Source organism: Etheostoma spectabile, chromosome 18 (assembly GCF_008692095.1).
Source record: "Etheostoma spectabile isolate EspeVRDwgs_2016 chromosome 18, UIUC_Espe_1.0, whole genome shotgun sequence".
In the NCBI taxonomy this organism is placed as follows: Eukaryota; Metazoa; Chordata; class Actinopteri; order Perciformes; family Percidae; genus Etheostoma; species Etheostoma spectabile.
This window is the reverse complement of record NC_045750.1, coordinates 1,789,992-1,800,684: the sequence shown is the minus strand read 5'-3', so window position 1 is coordinate 1,800,684 and position 10,693 is coordinate 1,789,992. Positions and strand designations below refer to the sequence as shown.

The 10,693-nt window shown below is 42.8% G+C and overlaps 1 protein-coding gene across 1 annotated transcript in view; it reads right to left on the bottom strand.

The window, feature by feature from the left end:
* The window catches only part of afdna (afadin, adherens junction formation factor a), a 137,030-nt gene that overhangs the window by 59,245 nt on the left and 67,092 nt on the right, over positions 1-10,693 (bottom strand).

Sequence of the window (10,693 nt, the reverse complement as noted above, 5' to 3'; positions counted from 1 at the left end):
TTCACCACTTTCCCATCCAATCACGCCTTTTCTATCTGAATATGCTTTTGTTTGGTAATGTTAAGTCCAACGCCCAATCCTTTTCACTATCAATTGGGATGGCGTCTTGGGACAATCTACAGTACAACCGTGATTATATGGTTCACGAAAGAGAATTCTCCTATTATAGACTATACCCATGCACACAGGAGAGAATCAACAGCTGAATGTTAAAGATGCGTGGCAATGTCAACGTGTGCACCGTGTAGACACACGCGGGTTGTGTGTGGATAATGAGCTTACAACAAGTAGCTGATGTTGGGGTGTGAGTCATATGCACACCGATGCTTGTCAAAACACACTGTCAAGTGACACATAAACAAACCTTTTTTTTAACAAAACATCTACAGAGACACAAAGTTCCTGTGCAATTTGTTTCCGGCCTCTAGTTTAGGAAGGCATAGCTGGGATTACCTGAGGGACGACTTTACTGTTTTGATTTACCGTGTTTTAATGGTCTGGCTCTTGTTCCTTTAAAAGTCCTGACACACAAATCAAGTCGCTACCTTAAAGCTGCCCAGGTCTGTACTTGAGCGGGAGAAGTGGCCTGATGGGGTCGGCTTGACTGACAGGCCATGACTTTGAGTAACAAAGTCTGAACACTTTGCTCATGTCCTTGCTGCACATCCTGAAGTGGTTTAGCTTAAAATTCTATGTCAGATTTTACTGACACTTTTTGTGTGTACAGCAACATGGACCCTCTACCTGACCTGCTTGAGTTAAGGGTCGCTGGCTGCCAAGATCCCCCTCGCTGAACTTTAGCCTTTAAAAGTAACTACAGGAAATACAGTTGCTGCAATAAAAGGTGTGGTTTTGTTTTTTTTCACTTTCTTCAAACGTTACAACGACCAAGTAAATACAAGACAACACTTGCCCCGTGTAGATAAAGGTTCTACTTATAAAACAAAGTATTACTTGGCAAAGCAACTGTGTTATTCCTTCTTGTTGATGTTTCTCAGTTCGGCGGAACTCCAGGTCCATTTAACAGGAAAGTTCATTCTAGTCGCCCTGATATGACTGTTTTTTTAAAGTAGAACTATGCAGGGGTTTCCCCACCTAATTTCACCTTATATTGAATTATTAATCACGGTTTACTGTTTTTGTTGACAGGCAGAGTCAGAGTGATGTGACATTTTTTCTCTTGAGCCTGCCGCTGACTGACTCACGGCTGAGAACTGACCTCTACTGCGGAATCCCCAGAAACAAGAACACTCCGCAATGCAGGCTGGTGATGTGCGACACACCACGCTTACACATTAACACAACGTCCCGCGGCTGCTTTCTGGAGCCTTTCTGAAGCTGTGAACGCACTAACCATAAAGAGGCGTTTGGAAAGCCACAGGGGTTCAAGGCAAAGCCCTGCACACCCACACAACGCACTTTCATCTGTCATTTAGGTGGATTAGACACCTTACTGTACAGGCTCTGGGTGATTGACATTCCATTGACTCTCCTAGTTTATTTTGGTTGCACTCGTAGAACAGATGGTTTCTTAAAAACCTTTATAATTCCTTTAGTAAATAAATGTCCATGACTTCGTCAAATTTGCAGTATATACCGCAAACACCCACTCTTCAACCTGAGAGATGTCGGATCAGCCAAAATAATACACCGCGGTGGGTGGCAGAGGCTTTGATGGCGCGGTTGATTTTCTGAAATGAAAAGCTTAGCTGTAGAAGAACACAGGCGGTCCCAACATAGGCTTGTTTCTCCCCACACGTAACAGTAAAAGTGCAACTGTACTTACTATTGGTCACGTAGGACTTTACTTGATAGTCCATTTAAAGTCTTTTCTCTCTACCAGTACATAATACACAAGACGCCTTTGTATTGTTGCAAAATTACTTATTTTTAATATGATCATTGTAGAGTGTGCACATGCTTGAAAAACCAATGGTTATTTTAAAACACTATCCTTGGGTATGGCCTTTCTGTAGTAACACACTTGGAAGTCGAGGAGGAACTCCATGACTCAAACGCAGTTTCATCAAAGTGGGAAGTGTCCTCCGAGAACCCTCAGTATCATCAGCTGCCATTTTCGGTACAACAAACACATCAAGCCCGAAACCTTTTCCTTCCACTGACTAAGAACAATGACCTTGTAATTTTAATAATAATTATTATATTGTTTATTGATCCCCGATGGGGAATTTACATTTACTTTAACTCTGTTTGTTGTAATCACTACACTCCGGACCTGAAATACTCACCACACAACACACACCACACACACACACACCACACACACACACACACACACACACACCACAAAACACACACACACACACACACCACCACACAACCACACCAACACCCACACACACACACATCACACACACAAACACAACACACACACAACACACACACGCGCACGCCACAGCGCACACGAGCTACTTGCCACCCAAATTGTTAATACCCTTTGTATTAACAGGGATTTTTGTGTCAGTCGTATAACCAAAAGACGACGAATGTGCACAAGTATGCCCCCTTGTTTTCTTCAAGATGAAAGGTGGCTTTTAGTACCGAGCGCCCAAGATGTACAAAAGTGTTCTTCACGTACGTTGTAACACCCCTGCCGCCGCTTCACAGAAACCGTGTGTGTTAATATTCCTCCCATTGTTTTCAGCCCTCACAGGGGTAATCTCTCATACTATTGGTTCCACTTCTAGTACATTTCATCAACACACACACCACACAACACACACACCACACACACACCCACACACACACACACACGACACAACACACACACAACACACACACACACCCACACACTACACACACCCACACCAACACACACACACACACACACACACACACACACACACCACAGAACCACTTCGAAACCCGTGTGGAAAACAGTTTCCCAAGTCAATCCATGTCTTGTGCTTCATTTAAGACTATTAACTACCATTTTCTATGATTCCATAAATCACCACACTTTAAAATTCCGAGCGTTTCACACTTGTTTTGTATATACAGCACCTAATGCTCTAACTTTAACAATTACTTTGTGTAGAATGTTGCTCTCCGCATGGCATTTCATGTCTGAGAAACTGATCAAATTAGCTTTAGTTGTTTTAAATGCTTACAGAGAAAATGTTCTTGTTCTTTGGCTGTGACCAAAACACAGATTTATCATGATATGTTTTTAAGGATATAAACTCACGCAACCTCCGCACTTGTTTTTCTCCACAGAGGGAGACCAAGAGGCTTAAACAGATCAATCACTGCAACACCTGCTTGACATTGTGACTTTTCTTTGCGGGTAATACTTCTATTTTTAGATTAAAGTACTTTGCCACACATAGTTTCTTTGACTTTTTTTGTAGTCAGGATTTTATGGCTATCAAAAAGAAAAGACATTCCCTCCCATTTTTCTTCCTTCAAGCCCAGAAGATGAGTACGATATGTATATTTCTCGATTATCTGGATGCTTTCATTAGAATTTCCACAGTCAAGGTCTTAAAACATACAACCACGTGTAACTAATCAAATGGCTTAAAGTTACTCAGGGACTAGGGGCCCTGGGCGATATATCGATATAAAAAATATATCCGATATATTTTTAATGATATATGGAATTAGACCATATCGCACTATACGAATAGTTTAAATTTACGCTGTGTTATCCGCCATAGCAAGCTACTTGCCCTGGCGCTCTCATGCACTGCTCCCCACGCCCCCGCACCTCCTCTTTCTAGCACAGGGTGGAGAGGGCAGGAAAGACACTCTTTAACAACACTGGTAGGAAGCACACCAGTCTTCGCGGAGCGTACGGAGGATGAATCGGTTTAGTACAAGAATAAGCAGTGCTCAGAAAATTGGCATGGTGTCGGATTCAAAGAATCGATTAGCAACAATCACGTTATAGGTAAGGAGTGCCATAAACAATTACCAGCCAGGGTTCGAAGCACTACAAATCTTTTTCACCACCTAAAACATTGACACACAAATGCAATACGAAGTGTGTGTGAAACTGCGCGCTGCAGAAGCCCCAGCCCCAAGCCATCGACACACCACCCAAAGCTCCAGCCGCCCCGAAACAAAGTTCACTGCAAACTCATTTACCCGCCGCCGTGTGCCTTATGAAAGAAAGTGCCAACTGTGACTATCCTAAAAGCAGTGTCCTACACATCGCTAAATATGTGCCCCTATTGCATTGTGGAACAGTCGGATTAAAGAAGCTACTGAAAACATGACCCGAGTATAGTGGCTTCCCAGTCGCAACTACTTTGCACGGAAGCCTGCCACTAACGTACACGGAAGTCAGGCAGAGCCGTTCTATGACCCTCTCTACCGTCACTCATTTTGCGTTGACCACGATATGTGGTCGAGCAGGACATGTGAGTCTTACACTGAGCGGACAGTTTCACTTCTTCAAGGGGAGATGAATGGGAATGAAAACCGCGTGTCTTCAAACAAGTTTTTCCCCCCGATCACACCGGGGGCTATCAAAGGTACTACTCCTGTTGTATACAGTATTTGTTTACATTTTATTTTTATTTAAACAGCTTAGCTTTTATTTAAGAAGCCGGTGAAGAAACTGTTAATTATTTATTCATTTGATTTTGGCAACTGTTCACTGAAATTCTGGTTTTCAAAAAAACTACTTTTGACATGTCATCTTTGGCTTTGACTTGTGTACTAAACATTTGCGAAAAAATATCGGGATTATATCGTATATCGATATTAAGCCTAAATATATCGGGATATGACTTTTGGTCCATATCGCCCAGCCCTACTCGGACATTGCTCAAAATGTGTTTTTTTGCCTCTGTCTCCTGTGTGAACCAGTTTAACCATTAACAGATCGGCCCTAAAAGCAAACAATGATAAATGAAAACACTGAGCCATCCCACTGGAGGGTGCATGATAATCCACATTGGTCTGCTATTATTCACGTGGAATATCCAACCAGCTGCAGACAACTCACTACGCGCCCGTGAATTGTGCAACTAATAATCGCTGTTATCAAGGGCCACAGCAACCAAGAGAATATGATAAGGTAAAAAGGAACTGAACTTGCGAGGAATTAGCGAATAACAACAATCTCCACTGGCTTGCATGTGCACATGCATCCACCCACATTTCAAATCACTTTTTATATTTAGCTCATTCAAAAATAACACCACCAGAGCAAAACTTGTGAAAGAAATAAACCACGATAAATCATCCTAACCGCACTGTTACCTCGTCTCTTTTGCCCACCACAGAAAAACCACATCGTCAGCGTCGTCCAGATCAGCTTCACACTGGGACGTCCACTGGGACACACACACATATACACAACACACACTCACACAACTCCTTTCCGGAGACGCGCTTCAACCCTGCTAACGTGCACTGACAAGTCCAAACGTCTCAATTACAAGGCTGGGATATCCATACAGCTGAACGTCTACGTTTGAAATCACTATTTACGGCGGGAATGTGGGACTACAAAAGTAATGGGATTTTTGCGTGTGTGGCAAGAAGTAGTGGAAGTGGTCAGCAGGTCATTTTAAAAATTTGAGAAAAAACACTATAAAACCAGTTGTGTGTAAAAATTAAAAAAGCTATAAATTCCAGTATGTGTTGAAAAAGATGCAGTAATTCCTGAAATGGTTCCCAAGTGCAGAATAATTCCTCCCCCCCAGTTCCTAATTGCAGCGTGTTTTTAGAAACACTGATCCAGGCGGCGATCCAAGGTAAGTGTCTACTGGGACCATGGTCAGAGTGAGGTGAGCCTCGCTGCTGCTCTACCAGCAAATATCACACCACACTTATAAACAAGACAGAGCTCACCCAGTTTACTGAGAAGTCACAGCGCTTTCCACCAAAATGCTCTTTACCGCTTTCCATCACACACACCAAACACACACTTTCCTCCTCATGTGTCTACACGTTTGAAAATAAGGGCAGGGTTTTCCCTCTAGTACATCCCACACACACACACCACACACACACACACACAACACACACACACACACACACACACACACACACCCACACACACACACAACACACACGGAAACTACACACTACTCAAAGGACAGAGACGAGGCTTTACTTTCGCCCGGAGAACAAATCCATTTCATGTTTAGAAAAGTAGCAGAAAAAGCCCAAAACGTGATGCAACAACAAACAACAGACGTTAGCATTGTGCATTAGCCTCTCCTACGCTAGCTGTTAAGGAACCACAGCAACAATCTGTTCATTGATAGGAGCAGGAGAAGTAGAACAGACTTCCACGTGTTTTTAGTCTACATGATGAGGCCGTACACAGATACGTCAACCGTCTGGCTTGGAAGTAGAGCCCGACCGATATATCAGCGGCGATGTTATCGGCCGATATTAGGCATTTCCTATGTCCGGTATTAACATTTATAATGCTGATTTAAAAAAGAAAGAAAGAAAAAAGCGAGAATCGTTTATAATTATGATAAATGATTCTAATAAATGACTGCCAACCATGTTATGAGATTGGCGTTGGCGTTGTCTGTCACCAGAACTCGTCTACAACGTCCCTGTTAGTGATGGCGTTGCATAGTCTGTCCACCAAGGACGCTCTACTAACATCCCTGTTAGTGTGGCGTTGCATAGTCTGTCCACCAGAGGACGCTCTACAACGTCCCTGTTAGTGATGGCGTTGCATCGTCTGTCCCACAGAGGACGCTCTACAACTTCCTGTTAGTGGTGGTGTTGCATAGTCTGTCCACCCGAGACGCTCTACAACGTCCCTGTTAGTGATGGTGTTGCATAGTCTGTCCACCAGAGGACGCTCTACAACGTCCCTGTTAGTGATTGGCGTTGCATAGTCTGTCCACCAGAGGACTCTCTACAACGTCCCTTTAGTGAGGCGTTGCATAGTCTGTCCCCAGAGGACGCTCTACAACGTCCCGGTTGGCAATACTGATTATTATTTTTTGTCATGTGTTTTTTGTCAAAAGGACCTTAGGTTTCATATCTTAAGTTTTGTATTTTATCATTTTATTTAGTCAGAACTTTAATATATTCTGATGTTCTCTGTTCGGTTATACAACCAAACAAATGATTATTATATTAGTGAGAACTCATAAATATACCTGCAATCACTACTGGTGGAATTGTTTGTGTAACGCATTTCTGGATTTAAAATATCCGAATATCGGATTTTTAAATAATCAATATTCCAGTCGCCTTAAAATCCTCATCGGTCGGGCTCTACTTGTAGTCCAGTGTTCCCTTAAAGGAAATATGTTAGTCAAAGAGATTTCCAACTGTGCTGCATTTTTCTAAACCTGTTTTGAAATTCAAATCTAAGCAACATGGGACACTGGGACGCACAGAGGTGTACACCGGTGTACCTGGACTTTAGAAGAAAACGCTAAATGCTCACAGAAAATTTAAAACAGAATGAAATGAAATTAACCCCCCTCTGGGTGGTCAGCATTGAACGTGGAGCTTTTAGTATGTATGTTATGCAAGACCCAGGTTAATGATTAAATTAGAAAATACTTCATTCATCCCACAGTGGGGAAATGTTCTTGTTACACAGCATCATTTTCTTCAATACAGCAAAACAAACAAACAGTAAAACACACAAACTGGCAAACAACAGCCAATGAGCAGAGGTAGACTGAAAGTAAGTGGCGTCAAATAAAGGTTTTGTAAAGTAAAGTAAAGTGCGGTTGCCATAGTACAAAAACAATATTGCGGTGTAAGTGACGTTAAAATTAATTGAATATGTAATTAAGTAATAAAGCAAAGTAGGTAACCTAATATAATTATATCTCACCTGTGACCATAAATAATTTGCAAATTACTTATGAAAACTATGAATACAGATTATAAAGAATACAGGAGTGTGTGGAGATACATGCAAAAAAACAGAACACACCACACACACACACCATATACACCTCACGCCACTTTATTAGGTACACCTGTCCACTGCTCGTTAACACTTAATTTCTAAGCAGCCAATCACATGGCGGCAACTCAGTGCATTTAGGCATGTAGACATGGTCAAGAAATCTTCTCAGTTCAAACCGGCATCAGTATGGGGAGAAAGGTGATTTGGTGACTTGGACGTGGCATGTTTGTTGGTGCCAAAGGGCTGTGTCTGAGTATTTCAGAAACTGCTAATCTACTGGGATTTTTCACGCACAACCATCTCTAGGGTTTCAGAGAAGGTCCAAAAAGAAAAACATCCAGTTGAGCGGCATTTCTGTGGGCGGAATGCCTTGTTGATGCCAGAGGTCAGAGGAGAATGGCCAAACTGGTTCGAGCTGATAGAAGGGCAACAGTGACTCAAATACCCACCGTTACAACCAAGGTGGGCAGAAGAGCATCTCTGAACGCACAGTACTCGAACTTTGAGGCAGATGTCTACAGCAGCAGAAGACCACATCGTGTGCCACTCCTTTCAGCTAAGAACAGGAAACTGAAACTACAATTCACAAGCTCATCGAAATTGGACAATAGAAATTGGAAAAACGTTGCCTGGTCTGATGATTCTCGATTTCGCTGCACAGTTGGATGGTAGGGTCAGAATTTGGCGTCTACAACATGAAAGAATGGATCCATCCTGCCTTGTATCAACGGTTCAGGCTGGTGGTGGTGTGTCATGGTGTGGGGAATATTTCCTTGGCCTCACTTGGCCCCTTGGTACCATTGACATCGTTGCAATGCCACAGCCTACCTGATATTGTTGCTGACCATGTCCATCCCTTTATGCCCATAATGTACCCACTTCTGATGGCTACTTTCGCAGATAATGCGCCATGTCATAAAGCTGGAATCATCACGACTGTTTCTTGAACCATGACAATGAGTTGGCTGTACTCAAGCCTCCACCGTCCACCAGATCTCAATCCAATAGAGCACTTTGGGATGTGGTGGAACGGAGTTTCGCATCATGATGTGCAGCCGACAATCTGCGGCAACTGTGTGATGCCATCATGTCAATATGGACCAAACTCCCGAGATGCTCCACACCTTGTTGAATCTATGCCACACGAAGATTGAGGCAGTTCTGAGGCAAAAGGGGGTCCAACCCGTTACTAGCATGGGGTACCTAATAAAGTGGCCGGTGAGTGTATATATCAGATAGTGATGATAATGTTGTGATTAATGTCTCGGTGCAAAACCCTCAGCTGATGCTACGTGTAAATTGGAGGCTGATGAAGCAGATGTTGGTTTTAACCACTGAGGACTGGGTTGGAGATTTTATGTCTCTCATTTGATGGACATTGTTTTACGTGAGTTTGATTGGTGAGTTTCAGCATTTCCTTTTTCATGTTTTTAATTATACGTTTAATGTTGTATGTTTCAGTCTGCCTGTTCCTGGTTTCACCCAGCTGCAAGACAAGATAAATGTAAAGTCTAAAGTAGAGCTGAATCAATTTTCTTTTTTGTTTTAGACTGACAAATTATGCAATTTCAGAAGGTCACCTTGGGCAGATTTTTTCACTATTTGTTGTTTTACAGACAAAACGATTAATTAGGAACATCAGAGTTTACCAGTTTGCTGTCAACAGTACGGCTGTGCACAGTAAAACTGATTTTATCCAGTAGATGCTGCCAATGTGCACATCTGTCATCTGTATAGAAAATATTAATCTTTTTATTAGTGGAAGGGTAAACTCTTCAATCTGCACATTAATCTTGAATTTAAGGAATTTAAGAAAGTTGGGCGGAGTGAACTCAACACATCCATCCTTGTCCCCTGAACACACTGTAAAAACCATCTCATCTGCTAGTGTAAAACACAGTGGTGGGTTTGTATAATTGCCACAGGTTTTGTCAATACATCATAAGGTGTGTAAACAAATAAACAACTTAGAGAGTGATACATAGTCTCACTCTCCACACATACCATCCCTACAGCAGCACATATACACAGCGTTTCTGTCAGGGAGTCACTCAGAGCTTTCTCTATGTAATGTCTCTGTTTAGTCTCTGCACTGCTGTCAGACTCAACAAGTCTATTTAAAATAGCAACAGACACACACACACAGAGACAGAGAGACAGACACACACACACACACACAGAGAGACAGACACCCACACACACAGAGAGACAGACACACACACACACACAGAGACAGAGAGAGACACACACACCACATAGACCAGAGGACAGGGGGGAGACACCACACACAGAGACAAGAAGAGACAACACACACAGAACATATACCACACACACTATACCCACACAGATGAGCATACACGCCGCCGCACGAGAGACAGACCCACCACACACACCAGATAGAGAGACACACACACGAGACATGATGTGAGCGACCAAACACCACAACAGAGACAGAGAGAACACACACACCAGCCACGAGACCACAACAGGACACACACAAGACACACTGAGACCACACAGAGAGGACACCAAAACAGACCCGACCCACACACCGACACAGACGAGACACACCACAACACAGTCGAAAGCCGACCCTACACCCACACAGACCATCAGACTACACACACCCGACAGCCAAGATAAACACATCCAAGTATTTTGATTTCCTTCAATCTCGCCCAAGCCTTCCACACTTCTGCTTCACAAAATCTTTGAAAAATGTATGACTCCCTCCTTGAATAATTTTTCTTACAAAAACGTTTCTTCCGAAAGCTCTTCAGAAATCTACCGACCGACCATAATTTGGATGGACACACC